The sequence below is a fragment of the Tauraco erythrolophus genome, chromosome 4, assembly GCF_009769465.1.
Source record: "Tauraco erythrolophus isolate bTauEry1 chromosome 4, bTauEry1.pri, whole genome shotgun sequence".
NCBI lineage: Eukaryota > Metazoa > Chordata > Aves > Musophagiformes > Musophagidae > Tauraco > Tauraco erythrolophus.
The window spans coordinates 20,885,183-20,897,301 of record NC_141468.1 but is presented as its reverse complement, the minus strand read 5'-3'; positions in this window follow the sequence as shown (position 1 = coordinate 20,897,301).

Below are 12,119 nucleotides of genomic sequence, written 5' to 3'. Positions count from 1 at the left end.
TGCGGGGCTTAACATAGGTAATGAAGACCTATATAGTTTACTTAACTGGGCAGCGGGGCACGAAGATCTATTCAACCTTACCTGCACCTTTAACCTAGAACTTTGGAAAAAGCTAGGGGATAAGTTACTTTATGAAGCCGTGGTTAATCAAAGAGGCCGGACCAACCTTCTGCGTACATGGGAGACCCTAGATAACATAATTCAAAAGGGGTCAGCAGAAGAGGAGGAAGAGGAATTTACAGATTATGTATCCGCAAGCGAAGGATACGAAGGGGGCAACGAATTGTCTGAGGGAAACAGTGTGGACAATGAACTAGACGTGTCCTCACTGTTCACAGAGGTCAACAAAGTAGCGGGGACTATGCAGGAACTTTGCCCCACCCTCCAGGAGATACTGGAGCGTCCCCCACCCTTTGCCCCAGCAACCCCCCCTTCCTCCTCAGGAGATATCGAGCCTACAGCTCCGCCGTTTGATTTAATAACCCCACCCCTGGCAAATTCATATCCGGCGACATACATGGCACAAGTACGAGCAATGCAGCCGGTATTAGTACGACAGGCCATGACAATGCTGCAAGGTATATCCCAGCAGTTAGCAACCGTAGTGAACATGTTGCAGCAGGCCATGACCCCCCCTGCAGTGAAGGAAATGTCAGGAGAAACCCCTAAAGCAAGCGACAGTTCAGCTGGAAAGTTTCCACCGGTTTCTCCACCAGAGAAAAAGTCGCCAAAATCCGCCCCGCCGGCCCCTCTAGAGACATGCTTATCCCCCGCTCCACAGCTAGAAATAACAGAAATTACCCCGCCTGCCATGACAGCTCAGCGTGATCCAGTACTTTTCTGGAACGAAGTTAAGAAAGAGGCAATAGAGGCCGGGGACTGGAACTTGATACAAGCCTTGGGGTTACCAGTTAGTAATAAAAAACTATCGGTAATGAAAATGGAAGGAGAGCCAAGTGCGTTTCCCGTAGAACTGGCCCTCCCGGGTGCTAACCAGCCCAATAAACATTTGGGCTGGTCGTGGAAAGTGATCCAGGACATGCAGAAAGCGGTAGCGCGATACGGACCAAACTCACCGGCGGTGACACAACTATTACGACTATTAAACTTAGAAACTTTGGTGCCGTACGATTTTCAGCATCTAGCCCAGGTCATGTTCCAACCGGTGCAGCGCTCCGTTTTCACAAATGTCTGGAGACAATTGGCCGACCAGCAGGCATTACAGAATATTCAATTACCCCAAAGTGACCCATGCTATGCTATAGGTACCGATGTATTGATGGGAACGGGTCAAGTATTTAGTAACCCGGCAATACAGGCTCAATGGCATCCCCAGATCCTCGAACAGGTTAAACAAATAGGGATGCAGGCACTATTACGTACAGCAGAAATGGCCGAGCCTAAGGCAAAATATTCAACAATTAAACAGGGGGCCAACGAACCTTTTCTACAGTTCGTTGAGAGATTGCAGGGGGCAATAGAAAAGCAGATATTTGACAGTAGACTACGGGCACTACTGACAAAACAGTTGGCAAAGGACAACGCCAACCCCGATTGTCGAAGAGTTATTGAAGTATTGCCAGGGGACCCCTCCCTAGAAGAAATGGTGATCGCTTGTGCGAAAGTCGGGCCCGTAAAAAGCGAGATGACCACATTGGCCACGGCTCTAACCAAACAAAGATGCTATATTTGTGGGAAAATAGGTCATCTCGCCAAAAACTGCAAATCAAACGGCCGGTCGGGAAACAGCAGAAAGAGAAAGCGTGTACAGACGTCTTATGGCCCAGGCAAGCCCTTTGCGGGAACGCTGCAACAGCCGCAGAACAGTCCGGAAAAGACCGCAGAGGGAATGCTAAAGCAGCCAGAGCAGCCAGGGTGGATGTATCCATCGTCGTCAGAACAATGGATATATCCACCGCCAACGTGGTATGATAAAAAAATATGAGAACGACTTCCCCATGACCCGGTCCCAAGGTGTTTAACAAACGGCGACGGAAAATGGAACTGAAACGTTGGAAACCCCTAAAGGCTGCGAGGCAATTTTTTTTTTTTTTTTTTTTAAAGAAAAGGGGGAATTGTCGGGGAAGTTTCCCGGCTGCTACATGAGAAGCACCTGTGCCTCATCAAGACAGGTGCTGAGTCACGTTGGTTGGCCGGAAGCCACGTGACCTATGGGAAGCTTAAAGGCGGGGCACTCCCAAGAGGGAGTGGGGCATTTCCCTCCTGGAGTTTGGAGAGGTAGGAGCCCTCGAGAGAGCGGCGAGTGGGAGCTCTCTGTTGGAGATTAGAAGAGCCTTCGGATTGTGAGATACCTTGTGGTCGCAACAGTCGTTTGGTTGCGACCCTCTGGAGGAAGACACAGGCAGTCCGCGACACAGTACTACTTATTTGAGATCAAAATAAAAAGCCCAAAGTGACAGTAAATTCATTTTCGTCTTCATATTCTCATTAAGAACATATATTTCCCAACAGTAATATCCAAACAGTACATGCAACATGAAGAAAGTTAGGATACTCTCAAGGCAGAATGAGGATATTGTTTCAAATGGAAAGACAGTTTCACAGATCCAGTGGAGAAAGACGGACCTGAATAAATGTAATTTATGTTTGAAACTATAAAATGTACCATAGTAATAATAAGATTAAAACTTTACTTAAAACATGTGAGTCCTAAACAAATCCTAAAATCTTCAATATTAATACATCAAACATCCCATGAGATGATTTTTACATCTTTTCTCCCTTCCAAAGACATTATCCAGTTAAGTCAAATCTTTAAAGATTTCACTACAAGCTTCTTCAACTTACTCCCAACAGCTAGATTAAAAAGAAATAAAGAAAAAAATGCATAAGGGATGTATTATCTACTTTGTATTCATTTCAATCTACTAGAGTTATTAATCTTAGCACAAAAGCCTTTGAACTAGAAATTTCTTCTTTTTATTTAAGTAGTCCATCCTCAAAATTTTTCAAGAGTCTAACATTCCTGGGAATTATATTAATTATTAACCTTTGATCAGGTTCATTTTTATATCTTATCTGTCTATGTAAGAGGAAATGTTATGTGGTTCCACTGTAGCTGAAAGCATACTGACATCGTGTATTACAAATTAAAGATTAATATTATTGTTGGCTGCTGAAAACTGATGATGGAGCTGTGGGATCAATTCTTCAAAATGTTCCTAGTTTCAGGGGAACCATAAAGAGAAATGCCAGGAAGGGAGGTAAACATACATGACGGCTGTATCTTGTTCTAGTTTTTAGATTAAATTAGGCCATTCAGATGAGAGTTAAATTTCTGGCAGAACTTGGAGCAACCTGTGGTTCATGCCTTAGGCTGGCTTCCATCCTCTTCATTTATCCTAGTGTGACCCTGTGGCTTGTTTTCTATCCCGTATTATTCCTTAGATACTTTCTACAGTTATTTAGAGACTCTCTCTTGAACCACTGCACAATTCATTACTTACATATGTCTAACATTTCTCTTCTTATTTTACTGATCATTCCTCCATTGATTCTTCAGAAAATTCTGTTTTTACCATATCCTTGTCAAAGGGTTAGTTATGGCCCAAAAAACGGCTGGAGAGAAAAACAAAAAATAATCCGACTTTATTTTTTTTTCACTAGATACAATGTCTTCGACCAATTACCATTAAGCTGAACATACTGCTAGACTGTTTTTATGATCCCTGTACAACTGTGGGCTAATGGCTGTTGCTGTCTTTTGCTTTCCTGAGTGCATGTAAATCACTTGATATAAAAAGGGCCCATAAAGTTAACCAACAGCATAGGTCTCTCAAAGACCTACTGTCTTAGACTTGCTTGAGTTTCTATAACTATGAAAAAAACTTTAATTTCAGGAAAGTTTCAATGGATGATTGGCTTCTCAAGAGCTGTGTTTAAATAAGTGTATCAGCTTTGAGCTCTTGATTGTCATGTGAAGAGCCTCAGTTCACAATCATGATTTCAAACAACTTATCCATGAAAGCTCAAGTCTTAATTTTATCCTATTGATCATTTATAAATGGCAAAGAAATTGCTAAAAAATGATGTTACTTGAAAGTCTGAATATGGGAAAAGATAGATACTCCAAAGATTTGGACATTAAGTTGAGATGCAGGAAGCTTGAGTGTCGTAACATCTTATGTCTAAAACGTAAAAATTTAAAATTTTTAACCTGGACTTCTCATTTTAGGATTAATTTTAATTTCATTATTTGTTACCTTGTGTAACTGTGTTAGTTGCTACCTCTCTTAAGGAATCTTTTTCCTACGGAAACAAACATTTATATTTTGTCTAAGTTGTAATTAACTAAAAGTGGTCATTTACAACTTCCTTCTCAGTCATGAAAGAGGATTGCAGGTTCTAATGCTAGCAAGCACTGGTGTAAGCACTGGTGTTTTCCTTCTCTATTCTCTCTCCTGGTAGGACTGAAGTAATTTACTGGATATTCTTTGCTAATATTATTGATATAATCAATGTTGTGACTGTACATAACGGATTCTACCACTGGTTATTTCTACTTGATTTCAACCAATTTCAAAAATCTAATTTAAACAAAATTCTTCAATTAATGTTTCCCACACTACGTATATAATGTCATAAGCACTTAAATCAAAGTAGATCATATATCAATTCAAGTAAATAAATTACCTTTTTTTTTCTTTTTATGCATATCTTCCAGTAAAAGGATTTTTTAGCCTTCCCTTCCCTTCCTGCACCTTCCCGCACCTTCCTGCACCTTCCCTTCCCACACCTTCCCGCACCTTCCCTTCCCGCACCTTCTGTTTATTTCCACCCTTTCCCTTACTCTCCTTGCTCCTTTTCTGCCCCTTCTCCTTATCGTTGTTTCCTATTCTCCCTCCACTTATCTTTCCCTTTCTTATTCACCTTTTCCTTCCCCTTTTTAATTTTTATCATGAATCTAAATGCAATACTATTTAACTTAAAAATCCTCCTGTTCTTTAATCACAAACATGTAGATGATATTAGAGACAGAGAGACAGAGAGACAGACACAGATAAATAAGAAAGAAAGAGAGAGGGAGGGAAGGAAGGAAGGAAGGAAGGAAGGAAGGAAGGAAGGAAGGAAGGAAGGAAGGAGAGAGAAAGAAAGAGGAAAGAAAGTGAAAGAAAGAAAGGAAAGAAAGAAAGAAAGAAAGAAAGAAAGAAGAAAGAAGTCATAGAATGCCATGATAGATAAAGTGACATGATCATAATTTCTTATTATCAGATTTACTTCCTCTTTCTCTTTATTTGACTTGCTCTGTGTTCAATTCTCCATCTCTATTCAACAAAGCCCTTAAGCATGTGATTACATTTAATTATGTACATAAGTCTAATTGTCTTCAGTAGGGTTTTAAAGCACATCCTATGTATTTTTAACATATCTGCATCTATAAAAAATTGGATACCCATAAAATCGTACTTGATGGGCTTCTATGGTTGACAGTTATGTTCAAGGATTCTTCACATCATCAGAAATAGATACTGAAGTATCTCACAGTCTCCAAACTGAGTTCATTCTTTGGTCATTCACAAAACTGTGTGAGGAATGGACAAAGGATTCAGAGTGCAGCTAAGACTGCTCCATGTCAGGCTGTGGTGATCTTCATCATTTCTACAGCTTTAGCTATAGACTCTGTACAGTCTCTGTAACCAACGACTGAGGAATTTGCTCACAGCATTTTCTATTTGGTGGAAGAAAATACTTCGATGCTATTAGAAGCACTTTAAGTACTCCTTGAAATTTACCAAAACTACAGCAGTTGCCCTGGACACTACATTACATTGTTCTGAGTCACCTTGAAGCCAGAGAGTGCCTTAGTTTTTTAATAAATTCTCAGGAACGAAACTGGTTGGTTTCAGAGAAACTTTTCACCAACTCCTCTTATTTTGGTGACTTCACTATCCCCTAGATCAAAGTGATATGATAAAAAATTAATCTGATCTTCAGCTACATTTGCTTGTGGGGTACAGCTTGCTACTGAACACTTGCACAGCTTTTCTGGGATGATTATCTTCTACATACACTACCCCAGAAATAAAGTAAAAATCAAGTATAACAATTCTTTGTTTAAAATGAAACTTAACCATAATTCTTTCATGTATTCTTTTTTCTCTTCAGACACCACCAGAGGATTAATAGATGTTTCATGGTGTTCTCCACAGACTATCCATTTCTAATATCTTTTTTTTTAAGTCCACTAAACAAAGTGATGCCTCTTTAAGCAACGAATAGTTTTTCTTTGGCAGCAAAGCACAACTTGATCAGATTTTAAGGCTTAGGAGTTTTTTTGGTTTGGGTTTTTTTCTTTTTTTTGGTCTCTCCTTGTGGAAATTTGGAATAACTGAGCAGTTAAAATTCATGATCTACGCTTTTGTGTCATTATTATTGCATTAGCATGAAATTATGGTTCTAGTTAGTCATAATTATACTCATAATTATTCAATTTATCACTATAGGTCCTCCTGGAAATTTTATTGGAGGAGTTATTAACATTAATAAATTGTTTTTCTTCATATCCATATTATTAATTCACCTCATGTGTGATATGAACTATCAGCCATAAAATTATTACAAACTCTGTTCTCTGTGTAACTGATTTAATGATGGAAAGTCTGATAACCTTTAGCCCATTTTCTGGTACAGCTGTTTGTCTTCTTTGCCAAAGATGAACTGAGAGACTTAGGTGAACAGTGAAACATTCAGTCCCAAATGCATCCAAGACACTTGACGGAATTATTTCTTTTCAGCATAGCAGTCTTTCTGGTTTTCTAAAATTTATTTGGGGAAAAAAAACAAACAAACAAACAAACAAAACAACAAACCACAAAACCCCCTCCTGATCTGCATATATCAGTATTTCTATGAAACAGTCTATCAGTTTCACCTGACAGATATTTCTATTCAAACCCACAGAAACGCTTGTCAGAGCCCGGAATTGTCAACAGCCTCCAAGATCCAAGCACTCACTGCAGAATTCGACTCTGACTTTGCAAGTACTTTTTTCTATTGCTTTAAACTTGAATACATGAGTGGGCCATTACAGCATCACAGAGCTGTTTGCAGCTGAGATGTACCCAGAACTGATGTACTATAGCTGCGTCAGTGTAATTGTTAAGAAAACACAGAGCTGGCTTTCAGAACCTAAATTAGCACTCTGCGTAGACTTGCACTATTGGATCTACCTCCACATTTTCTGAGTCATATTTCCTCATGTATTCCTGTATAAATACTTATATGTGTGTGTGTCTATAAATATATACCTACTCTGAGTTCTTTCTTTCCCACCTACTGCCCTTCTGACAATCTTACCAATAACTGTGAGGTTCGTCATTGTCTACTAACCCTGATATGTGATATAAATGAAGCAAGAGACCCAACTCCATTTTCATACATCAAAATTAATGTCCAGTTATTCAGTCATAGTTTCTTTTTTTTTTTTTAATCTTTGAAGCTTGTTGATTCATCCCAAAATTAGAAATGGCTTTAAAAGAGAAATTTTTATTAGGATGGAAAAAAATAGATGTAGCAAAATGTTTTTTAATATATACAGCAGAAGGCAGAGGAACAGTCATTTATTACCCAGTTCTGTGTTTTTTTTAGGACAAATATCAATAACTGCATTACTGTACATATTGATTTTTTAATTGTCAATTCCTAGTTCTTTCCAACACAAGAGGTCGAAATATTGCAATTGACATATAATCTTTCATTTAATAAAACTGCTGGTTTACGTTAGATCTTGACATTGAAGCTGGGACTTTTGGGTTTGGAGTACTTTTTGCTGTTTCCTCTTTCCACCTGTTTTTGTTGAAAATCTTTAATTATCATTTCTAACACCTTCACACTTAAACAAGGAATGTAACTGATCTATAATTTACAATGCAAAGGTAGATAAGAGAAAGGAATCAAATTAAAAATCTAAATACTTTTAAAACTTTTAAAATGTGACCTCACATACAAATGTGTCAAATATTTTTGGTGGATTTTCCTGAGTTCTGAAGAATTTATTAACAGAAAAATTAGATGTATAATACTTTTATTAATACTTTCTATGTAAAAGTCTTATTGTAGAGACTGGCATGGAACCATAAAAACATCTTTCCTCCCATATATTCCCACATTGCATGCTATTTGTTTTATGTAACAACTAATTATTCACAAACTTATATTTAAGTTAAAACTATTGCAAATCACAGGCAAAAGGGAATCATGATTAAGGGCAAGTGCAGAGTCTTGCATTTGGGTAAGAACAACCCCATGTACCAGTACAAGTTGGGTACTGAGCTGTTTGGGAACAGCACAGGGGAGAGGAACCTGGGGGTCCTGGTGGACAGCAGGATGACCACGAGCCAGCGATGTGCCCTTGTGGTCAAGAAGGCCAATGGCATCCTGGGGTGTATTAGAAGGGGTGTGATTAGTAGGTCAAGAGGGGTTCTCCTCCCCCTCTTCTCTGCCCTAGTGAGGCTGCATCTGGAATATTGTGTCCAGTTCTGGGCCCCTCAGTTCAAGGACAAGGAACTGCTTGAGATAGTCCAGCGCAGGGCCACAAAGATGATTGAGGGAGTGGAGCATCTCCCTTATGAGGAAAGGCTGAGGGAGCTGGGTCTCTTTAGCTTGGAGAAGAGGAGACTGAGGGGGGACCTCGTTAATGTTTATAAATATACAAAGGGTGACTGTCATGAGGATGGAGCCAGGCTCTTCTCAGTGGCATCCAATGATAGGACAAGGGGAAATGGATATAAGCTGGAACATAGGAGATTCCGCTTAAACATGAGGAAGAACTTCACAGTAAGAGTAACAGAACACTGGAACAGGCTGCCCAGAGAGGTTGTGGAGTCTCCTTCTCTGGAAATGTTCAAAACTCACCTGGACACATTCTTGTGTGATCTGATCTGGGTGGTCCTGCTCTGGCAGGGGGATTGGACTAGATGATCCTTTGAGGTCCCTTCCAATCCCTAACATTCTGTGATTTTGTGATAAAAAATGCAATGATGATTACTTCCTCTCTCGATGTTAACACAATTTATGCTTTACAAAATTATGGAAATATGAACACAAACAGAATGATTAACATAAATAAAACTGAAAAGCAAAGGCTTCTCATTATTTCAAGTCCCCCGTGAATGAGTTTCCAATCTGAGTACAAAGGTTTTGTGGATCTGCTGTGGATCCTATTAGCCAACTCTGAGGCAGTTACATCTTAACCAGAGCATATATAAATAGGTACATTCATACTATGTTTGCATTGCAAGATGGAAATTTTATACATATGTTTACCATTCTGAATTTCTTTCTCAAATTAGTGTAGTACTTTCCAGACAAAAACAATTATTAGAAATCATCCCAGTTAAGGATCTCTCCAGAACATTTCATATATGAGAGCAATTGCTGGAGGGTTCTCTGCCAGTGAATCTTTAGATGCATTTAGTATATTTATTCACTTCAATTTAAAATACCAAGCACTTTTTAAACCCTTTTCTGAATTGGCTGAGCCTTGCAACTTTGCGACAGATAAAGAAGAACAAATTAAAGATGCTTCTGTAATTGATATTGCTGACACGGAAGTGTCACTGGAATTACAGATGGATTCAGAGCTGACACTGGGAAAAAGATATTCAAATAGTTCATGACTAAATGCTCATTGAGAAGCAAAGTACAGATCAGGGAATAACAGAGGAAGTTGTTGGTGGTCAGTTTCAATCTAAGCTAGACAGGAGGAACAAGAAGAATTTGATCCTGAAGAAAGGGTTGCAGGGAACAGGTCAATAGACAGACAAGTCAATAGATGTCCAAGTACAGTCAAGGAGAAATCTGGTCTGTCTTGAAGAAGATAGGTGGGAAATGTAACATGGAGGTTAGATTAGAGGATAAGAATACTGATAGAGATAATTCTCAGGACAAAGAACTGGAGAATAAAGATTTAGGAACTGAACACATGGAGATAAAACATCTGATATACAGTAAAAAAAAATTGGAAGGAAAGACTTTAAGATAAATGCAAATGCAGAATCCACATTCTTATTGTAGAAGAGAGAGGCAGGCCTATCATAACACATGAAGTTACAGCCAATAAAGATAAAATGTGGTATATGCCTATAATACACAAATAACTAAAAAAAAAAAAAAAAAAAAGCAGGCAATTTCATTGGCCAAAGCATAGTTTATAGCAAGCCTTGTAAGGAATCATTCTCAGTAATTAGGTTAAATAATATACTTTTCCCAAAGGGTGGTGCTAAAGAGGCTCTAGGTATTCTGGATTGTCTATCTGACCACTAGAACTATAGTCACACACAATCATATGCCATAATTTTGGGATTTATTTTCCGCTGTAGGATTCAGACACTTAAAAGACACTTTTTTCCCCAGCTCATAAGAATCTAAATATTTTCATGGTATTTTCCTGGATGTAACAGTGACTTAGGAAAAACTTTACATTTATCTGCAGAAAACAGTCACCAAGAGCCTCAAACTGGAAAAGGAATTGCATTTGGACCATGCAAACATAGGGACTGATAGATATGGAAACTGTAAGCCATCTCCCAGGTGGCGTTTTGGTGGTCCTGTTTGAAATAATGACATACAGAAAATAAACCTCCTCAATAGGTATATCTCAATATTTCTTAATAAAAATATTCATTTCCTGCTGTAGACGGGCATTCTCAAATGTTTTTTGTAGCACACCATATGTTACAAAATGTGTTGCAAATATGTATTTAGCATGAAATAGTATTGGACATCCCAGAACCTTTTGAGATAACCTAGCAAGCTGTCTCTAAGGTTTGTCCAGATGGGGATTGACAGTGGCCCTCAGCTGATGAAAAATGTTGTGTGCCTTCTTTTGCTTTTTTTTTTTAATCTATGTTACTAGAATAGTTGAAAGAACAAGACACACTGCAAAAAGAATGTCATTAGAGGATGATCTCTCTTTACATTCATAGAGCTACTTAGAAATTGTTTCAGTGTTTCTGAGCAGTTAAAAATAGAATATTATATTAAGGTAGCCTTATAATAAAAACAAACCCCAAAATCGCCAGCTTGAATTGGGAAAAGCTATCGTCTAATACAGATGGTAAGAAAAAAATGATGTAGTACATTAATATAATTTAAATCTTAAAGGTCTCTCCTTTAGGGGATTAAATAACAGTCAGTTATAAGGATGTGCTGTCCTCTGACTTTGATTAAGAATCAAAAGAGTCACTGGCACCAAAAAAAGGAATATATTAGAATAAAGAAATAGCCTTGTCCCTAAAGCAACTCTCTCTCTCTTTCTCAAAGAAAAGTTTCTGCCTAGAATGTTTCACCTGACTGACTTTATTCTAAAGAAAGAGCGTTCACCTCCAAGGGATTAAAACAATGTTATAAAAGGGAGAGATGAAATTTCAGGCTTATGTCAGTGACATTTTTAATGTCAGGAAAATAAGTTATTTACACCTTATGAGGAAAAGAGAACAGCAAACAAAGCTCCTTCTTTTGTCTTCATTTGCTGTCCTTATGTTGTATGTCTGATGTGTTAGGCTGATGCTTCAAAACTTCAAGAACAAGGCTCACAGGAAGCCTCTGCTACAGAGAGGTGGGACATTATCTCCAACAGAAGGACTCTTTTTCTGCCACTCTACCCATCAGAGTAATACAAAGCTTTCTGGCTTCTTTGCAGTGACTTCGTTGCTCTTAAAACAGCTAAGCATGACTTCGTGCATAGTTTCAGGCTTCCTTCCTTCTCCCTGATAAAACTGGTATCTAGGTGAAAGAAATATCCTATGCCTCACAAGGTATCTGCTACACATCAAGCTTGCCTTCTTGAGCCTCAGGGTGTTGTCTCCACAGAGTGAGCAAAGTGCCTGAGGCTCTGCTGTTTTGGTTTTACAGCAGCTTTTCTGCTTTCAGCTTCACAGACTATTGCTGGCAGCTTTTGTATTTCCTTCCTGCTCCCACTGAGTTTATTATTATTTTAAAGTATATTTACATGCATCTTCTGAAGACTAGATATTTCATTTAGGATTTTTTAATCTGTATTATTTTGTTCTGAAGATATCTTATGCTGCTTTTCTAATATACTTGTGACAGGCTCTTTGCATCCTTGTTCCCAGTACAGCATCTCATCCAGAAAAAAA